We start from the raw sequence: 8858 nt of genomic DNA on the forward strand, positions 1-8858 counted from the left end.
GTTAGCACAAATGTAGTTGAGATTGTCCCATGGGCACCTTCCATGGCTTTACCAAAATCCCTCCATAATAAAGCATTCACATGAACTTGTGCCAAAGCCTAGTTTGGTGGCATCTATGGCACATCTTAGACTTCCTCTTTGTCTAGATGAGATGCCTGTTTTGAAAACTTCTAGGGTAGTACTAAATGTGTTTTCTGGTGTCTATTTGTTCTAAAACTAAAAGTAAAGATTCAGTTGCATTAAAATCCAATCCACTTCACCTAGGTGGGGAACAACAACACAACTAAAAATCACTGGACATAAGGAGAAGTCTTTCCTGTGGTCACATGCACACGCAGACACGCATGCACGTGCTATTTTAACTAAGAGTCACATATTGACCAAAAAGCATGACATTGGACTGTGGGAGGAAACCCACAAGAAAAACAGAAAGACAATGTAAAATTCAAGCTGATGGAATTCAGAACTTAGCATTATCAGCTAACACCAATAAGGCCTAACTGCCATCGTGTCAATAGCATTTTAAAGTTATTTACAGCTTTTAATCATGCAATTTTCATTAGAAGGAAATTTAGAAATAATACCTAAGGTGAACAGTAGGATGTCCATGTCACAAAGACATGGGCTTAATGGTTTGATAACTCTCTGCAGTAAAAGGGACCCACTTTCTGTGCTCATTTTATTACTCCTTAAGAATTGCTACTGAATCATTTTAAAAACATGAGGCATTCAAAAATCGTCTTTATTCAAAGGATGAAGCTACTGTGGCTTTTATCACCTTGCTGTGCAATTCAGCTAAATGGCTGCCCTCATTATATTCAGGTCTCCTTGGACGGAAAGTGTTTTTGCATTTTCCTTCTGTAAATCAGAAGAAAATATTTAAATTAACATTTTAAATTATTTTTTTTTTGCCAAATCAAGTGCTGCATCCCACTCTTGGTATCAGGGAATACACAAGGATGTGTTTAATAAACATCATCTCATTTTAAAGTCAAAGATCTCTTGGATTATTTTTTTTCCTCTTGTGACTGCCAGTTTCTGTAAGTCTGTAAAAATATGAGAGAAGTGAATGTGCAGCAGACATGTGCAAAACACAATCTGTAATGGCACCTGCAGGATAGGGCGTAAATTAAGAAAGATCATTTTTATTGTGAAGTTATAAAGCAAATGGTGAAGCAAAACAAAAAAAAAGTCTCTGTAATTTGATAAAAAAAAAAAACAAACAGAAATCCTTCTAGCATTCTGGAAACATTTTTTTCTTTTGTCTACTTTTTTTTTAGTGGGCAATAAAAGCAGAACAATGCATCATTTCAAACAATTTCTGCCTTTGATAATATGTGAAAAAAATCACATTATAATGAGAATGAAAGCGGGTCGCGTGCTAGTGTGACTGCCAAATCAAGAGCCTCAATGAAGCAAAATGCTTTAATGATATACAGTTCCTCCACATCAGGATTACCAAAGTAATTTATGTGATAAGAAACAAAAGCAATAAAACTAATCGATATCTTTGATGCACAAGGCAAATTTAAAAATAAATTGTGCCTCTGAAGTTGAAAATTAATAAAGGTTCACCAAATATCACTCTTTCATATAAACCATACAACAGTTTATTAATACAGTTAAGGAAACATTATTCTGGTACCCCTTAATCTAACATTGAGTGGCTTATTTATTATTGATGACTACCTGGAAGCAAGAAAGACTTGTATTGGCACTGTACTGTAAAAGCACTGTGGTTCACAGCTAGGCAGAGAAAAATGAAAAAGGGATTTACATTGGAGAGAGTTCTACATGCTAAAACTACCTGGTAAATGAGCTCCCTGGGGAGTGAATTACTTATCTCTTCCCCATCACACGAGTTACCACAGCAAAACAATTATTTCTATAGCATTTCATGCTGCTTCACACTAACAATAATCCTAACATCTCTCAAAAGGCTGATCCAAAATCTTATTAGCTGCTCTTTTGCCACTAGCATCCCCATCCCCATTTGCAGACTATTATTACTCAGGTAAAGTGAAATCTCGGAAGACGTCTTTTCAGTGACCACTGTCAAATGAATGGGGGCCAAAGCCACCTCTTTGATGACAGCATTTTGAATAATGTTTGAAACAGAGCCCGAAATAGAAAAAGGTGTCTCAGCTAGCGGGTTTTACTACCGCATTTGTTTGTAAATGTACACTCACAGAACACCAACAAGAGAATGCTAATTCAAATTGAATATATATTTGAAAATGGTGATTAAAACTGGAATAGACTAGGCTGAAAGTGCTAGTGCTTTAGCAATGTCTTATCCATTCCAAAGGGATTTTGTCAGCATTTCTAGCTGAATTCGGAATAAATTTGCATCTTAACATAAAACACTTCCTTCAGTTGGGGATATACTTTTGGTTCACCATGGCATATCAAAATGTTCATAACAGCACTATTTTAATATTAGTTATTAGTTATTTAAATACATGTTTTGACTCTTTCAACATTATTTGCTCTATTTACTGGGAGATTTGTATAAATGTAGAGATTGTATCATCCTTGAATGTTTAAAGTACTTGTCACCATGCAGGCTAATTTAAGCTGTCTTCTTTAAGCTGACTTATAGAGCAGAGTTTAATCATTCTTACACAGACATACAGGCAGAATAAATCAATGATTATAAAAATGTTCAGGTTGTTTAGTTTACTAAATATAGAGTATTAAACCTCACGGAACTTAAATACAAAGTATAACTTCCAGCACGCTTGCTCTGATCTAAAAGCTGCCTTTCACATGGTGACAATGCTTTGGTTTACTTTTGCATCTAGCTTTAGATAAACTACAAGCCATTCAAAGGGTGCAACAGAGTATGAAAATAATGAGCTTTCCTTCACTCGCTTCATTCTCCATTGCACATGTCAAATTCTGGATCTTTAAAACCCTGGAAGAGCACAGTCCAGGAGAGGCTGCACATGGTAAAAAGAGGCTCTGTTTATTCAGTTTGCAAGTGCTGTTGGCCTCAGGCAGCCTGTCTGTACAATAAAAGGAGAAAAAAAAAACGCTGCTACCCAAATCCTCTGAAGTGGAAGGTCTTGTTCCTCAGATTTTATCAGCCCCTAGCGAATCTTTGAAATGGTATTGTTATGCTACTGTATTATGTAAAAATGTGATAATGAAACTTTATTTAGGGAGAATCTGTTATCAGTTTGTTACATTGATTAGATGCATTGGGGGCCAGGAGGAGGAACATATGTAAAACAGCAGAGGCTCGACAGAAGGCAAGCAATGTACTGTAACAAGGATGAGTTCAGCTATAAAGAGGAGGCCTATTTATGCATTTCTTATTTTATCTTTCTGCAGTAGTTTCTGTACTGATTTAACCTAATTGAAAAAAACAATATTAAACATTTTTTTCATAGTATTTTAGAAAGTAAAAGTATTTTTGAATAGAAACATAAGTTCATGAAATACAGTAAATTTATTTCTTCATCCATAGGTCCAGTTGTGGGCAGACAGAACCTACTTCTCCACAATTGGGCACAAGTACAAGAACCAGATGCTTCACCAATCCATTGCAGGGGCTTGATTATTCTGTATATGTGTAACTGAATAACCCTTTCCATTTTTGAGGAACTGCAAGCTGTGGACATCCATCCATCCATTATCCAATGTATTATCCCGCTATATCTTAACTACACGGTCACGGGGGTCTGCTGGAGCCAATTCCAGCCAATTCAGGGTGCAAGGCAGGAAACAAACCTCGGGCAGGGCACCAGCACACACTAGCACACACACACACCAAGCACACCTAACCTGCATGTCTTTGGACTGTGGGAGGAAACCCACGCAGACACGGGGGGAACATGCAAACTCCACGCAGGGAGGACCCAGGAAGCGAACCCGGGTCTCCTAACTGCGAGGCAGCAGCGCTACCCACTGCGCCACCATGCTGCTCCAGCTGTGGATATACACCTCTAAATATGTTCTGATAAGTAAAGTTCTGCATAGCAAAACTGCCAGTGTTCAATTAACTTTTCAAATATGAAACTTCTCTTTCCATATATACAATATGCAGAGAAACTTCAACAACATTAGAGTTAATTTAATACTGGTGACTTTGCAGTGTACTGGCGTACTTTTAAAAAGTCTGTGACATATTTTTATTTGCAATTGGAGGGTTTCGTCTTTGGCCAGAACTGAACTATACTTTTTCATCCATCCATTAATTTACATTTCAGAATATTAACATTACAGGAAGGTATATTTTAGATTAATAAACAATTTTCCAATGTAAAGTGTAAGAATACTGTATGTGCCAGACATTACAATCCAAGTTCTTCACAGATGGATTGAGCACACAAAACTGACTAAAGCCTGATATCCATCCATCCATTTTCCAACCCGCTGCATCCAAACACAGGGGTCTGCTGGAGCCAATCCCAGCGCACAAGGCAGGAACCAATCCCGGGCAGGACACACACAAACACCAAGCACACACTAGGGCCAATTTAGAATCGCCAGTCCACATAACCTGCATGACTTTGGGAGGAAACCCACGCAGACACGGGAAGAACATGCAAACTCCACACAGGGAGGACCCGGGAAGCGAACCCAGGTCCCCAGGTCTCCCAACTGTGAGACAGCAGCGCTACCCAGTGAGCCACCGTGCCGCCCAAAGCCTGATACGTCTTTCTAAATATTACTATATAATTGGCATTATATTCCATTTCATTATAACTATTCCCAAAAACTTGAATCTGGCAGAAGAACCTTCACATAATGTAAACTATACAACAAAAACTACTTTAATTAGGCTTTCTATTCAGTGTTTAATGCATGACAATAATGAAAGGGTAAAATTTCAACATCAGATTTGGATGTAGATAGATAGATAGATAGATAGATAGATAGATAGATAGATAGATAGATAGATAGATAGATAGATAGATGTTTGCTCATCACTTTTGAACCAGTCACGTACTGGCCAGTCTATCACAGGGCATCTTTATGCACAGACACACTGTTAGTCAGAGTGCCACCTTGGTGAGAAGTAACAATGAACCCGAATGTAAAGCCATACACAGACATGTAGAGATCGTGTGCACTCAAATACTAGGAGTTATTAAGGAGTACTGCTATCTGCTGCGCCATCATACCATTTTTTTTTCATTTGTCGACAATACAAAAAATACACCCTGTAATCTTTGACAATAAAATAATAACTTTAAACGCCATTTAGGAAACGAAAGTAACGACCTAGCATAATATGATCGCAAAATACGAAGACGGCTATTCGGTTTAGCTTAAGTGCCTAATACAAGATTCCTCCTCCTCTTTTAATGGCTTTTCATCCTGTGTTTGTAGAGGAAGTTAAGATTCACTTACACAGCGGAACGTGCGTTAGAATCCATAAAGGAAACGAAAGTGGCACTGCTTGCCTCTTCTGAAATTGATCGTGCCATTACACAATTACAACAGCGGACACTGTTTAAAAAGAACCGTCGTTACACATTGCGGACAAGCCACTTTGATCCCCCCTCCAAAAAACACACACACACATCTCTATCAAATTGACATCGGTGCCAATTAATGCTTTTCTTCAAGCCAAAACTTTAAAGCCCTTAACTAATTTAACGGCACATTAACATTGCTCTCTTTGATAAACTCTTGCCCAACACGCTTTCCAGTTTGGGTCCTGTAGCTACAAAACTCGCCTTTTCAGTAGATCTGCTAATTTAAAAAAATCCCCTCTAAGACTTAAGAGCACCCCCAGCTTTCCAGGCATAACTTTTATGTCTGGAATCACACCCACAAAGATGCTCATTTATTCACCATCCCGCTACATGCTTTTCATTACGGTGTGAGGACACTTAACAAGGCCATCCCTTACATTTACCGTAATTTATTTTTCAAATATAAAACAAGGTTAGTGTGAGCTTCAAAAGAATCTATGACTATAACATTGGTAAAAAGAAAAATAATAATAGAAACACTTAACTCGTTTTGAAATCCCACGATACAAAATCCCTTTGACAATATTTAAAATACTCTTAAAACAAGACGGAGGTTAATACGTCGTGTTGAAACGAGCATCAAAAACGTAAAAAAAAATCCACAGTTGTCAGTCTTTACCTTTAATAAGGCTGAGGGCTTTGAAGGAATTTCTGGACGCCTCCATCATCTTGCCGTTAAAGCGTTCACTTTTCAAGCCAAATTTACAGGGATCTTACAACGTTAAGGCATGAGTCTTTTCCGACTGAAGCGCTCCAGTAGCATCGGCTTCTTCATTATTAATTAATACAGATTTGGGACGAGGCAGGGTGAGGACCTTTCTTCTCTTTCTTTCCGCTTCTCTAACGGACCTTACTTTTACTCCATCCTATTCCCAAAGTGCACGGGACCGAATTGGCCACCTCAGCACCCGTTCGAATGCAAAGCTTCCATATCCAGCGCTCAGTTACATGGGCAATAGGAGGAGTCGCGTCAGGTGATCAGGTAGATTAGTGTGATGCGAGAATCATTTTCGGAAGAGCTGGCTTTTCATTCTTGCGTCGGGTTATTTGGAGGAGGGGGTGGAGGTTAGGGATCAGTCTTTACATCTAAGTGCTGCGCTGTGATCTGTGAGCCGAGCCGCACCGAAACGATTACATCTTGAAATGCTTTTGTGAGGAAGGTGTAGCTCGATCATGATAAAGAAAGCTTCCTAAGCATCAAGCAGATTATTATTATTTGAAAACTGAAACACGGATGCAAGCGGCACTCGCAGAAACGAGTCGGCAAAATAATTTTGCCGGGGATTTTTTTTAATTAATTAATCCATTTTCAGGCAACTGTCACCATTACGGAAATTGTATTTACCCATGCATAATGAGAAAAAGAAGCAAATTACAATGCTTAAATATAGTCTGTCTAAAAGGATCATCATCAGATTTACCAGCTTCGCGTAGTAGTAAAAGAAGGTTAACTAGATTCATAATAGTAAATAAATCAAACCTTGCAGAAGACCGTTTTTAGTATTTTATACTGCTCTGGGCTACAGACAGGTTATAACATCTTGTCTCCAATAATAATTATTAAACGGTGAAATGTGAAACCCCTGCCCTTTCGTTTTATTATATTTCCAGTGATTTCTGCTTGCATGTCTTGCCACATCACATATACCACATTCTTCCCATTTCTTTTTCTGTATTTTGCAGATTTGTCTGTAGTCCTTTCACACCCTATTCTCCTCCTCCCTTTCTTCTCTCTTTCAGCTTTTTTCTTTCATTCTCTCTTGTTTCTGCCTATTGTTCTCTTTCTTTTCTGCCTTTACCCCCTTTGTCTTCTAAGATTGTATTAACATTACCATCTTTTTGGAACTTATTATTTTAGTTTGTAGCACTGGCTTCCCATTCTCCTGATTTTTCTTTTATTTTCCAATATTCTCTTTTATTCTCCTTTTCAGCATTCATAGATCAGTGACACACATAGGTTCCCATCGGCTCACTGTATCTTGCACATCCTTAGGATTCGCTAGATCTCTTGAGAAAACCTACACTAGCACAGAGTTAGAGACAGAGCACGAAAAACTTCACTCAGAGACTATAGGCTGACAAGGAAACACTGGTACAAAAGAAGTTATCAAAAATCATAAACAAGAAAGCAGTTCCATTAAAGCCACACATTTGCCAACTGTACAATTAAGAGTCATGGTTCCACTGAAAGCCTTCCATCAGCAGTTCAATCTCTCACTGCTACAGAATAGATGAAGGCTATTTAGTTGCATCCTCATGACTGGCAGCTTTTCACTGCAGACAGTATCTTAATAAATAGCAAATTGCTGACTGTAATTAAACTTCTTACCTAAATAGACATTCTGATTTCCTGTTCTTCAACTAGTCTGCTAATTCAGAATTAACTGACAGAAGCCAGATAAAAAGTTTGAGAAATATTTAGAATTACCTGTATTCCTGTATGCATTTGACCAGAACCATGATACGATCTTCATTAAGTCCTAAACACAGACAAAAAGAAACATTAACTAAGTCACATGGAAAGCAGATGCTTTTTGTGTTTTGTTTTAAAGCATTGATCCAACATCCACTTTATTTGAGCATAAATCATTAGGATAATCGGTTCAATTAAAGGAGTAATTTGAGTCAGATTCTCAAATCAATGAGATTACAATCATGTACGAATTGAAGGGATCCTTTCCCATAAACTAATAAGCTTTGCTGTCACGATCACAGTCTGCTTCTTATGTCCATGAAGTTGCTACAAAAGTCAGAGTACAAATGTTCAATTGAATTAATTCTTGCAAATTTCAATTTAATAGGCCAACACACTAACAATAATTATATATAGAAACATATCACAGTGTTTAAAAATAAATAGAGCGACATCATGAAACATACAAAGAAATCATGCATAATCATGCGTATACAGCATATGGTGACCAGCAAAAAAAATGTTTGCCCCTTTCTTGATGTTTTTTTGTATCTGAAATTTAATATTAGATAAAGGGCACCTGTGTAAACAAATATTCTTATGCCATTTAGAATAAACAAAATTATTCAACACCAGCTGGACTTGCATAAAAATGTAATTGTCCCCTTACATTTCATAAGTTGTCGCACCACATGTAGTTTCAATAACTTGAATAAAATGTGTCCTATAATTCAGTATCAGTCTTCCATATCGCTAAGGAGGAATTTTAATGTGCTTGCCCTTTTTTATTGTAGTAGGGGAAATACACAGTTTTTCACACTTGATGTTTGATAACTTTATTCATTAGGTAAATAAATGTGTAATGCTTTTTTACTTAGGTGCAATTTATTTAATATTAGATTTTGGTTGAAGACCCCAAAGCATTCTGTGTCAGAAATTTGCAATGCTAGGAGAAA

The 8858-nt window shown here is 37.5% G+C and overlaps 1 protein-coding gene across 1 annotated transcript in view; it reads right to left on the bottom strand.

The window, feature by feature from the left end:
- The window catches only part of LOC114646926 (heparan sulfate glucosamine 3-O-sulfotransferase 1-like), a 164507-nt gene extending 157882 nt beyond the window's left edge, over nucleotides 1-6625 (bottom strand). The window contains exon 1 of the mRNA XM_028795329.2: nucleotides 6109-6625. The gene's annotated coding sequence lies outside the window, so the exon portion shown is untranslated. The remainder of the gene's footprint in view (nucleotides 1-6108) is intronic.
- Nucleotides 6626-8858: the final 2233 nt, after the last annotated feature.

The sequence above is a fragment of the Erpetoichthys calabaricus genome, chromosome 2 (genome assembly GCF_900747795.2).
Source record: "Erpetoichthys calabaricus chromosome 2, fErpCal1.3, whole genome shotgun sequence".
NCBI lineage: Eukaryota > Metazoa > Chordata > Cladistia > Polypteriformes > Polypteridae > Erpetoichthys > Erpetoichthys calabaricus.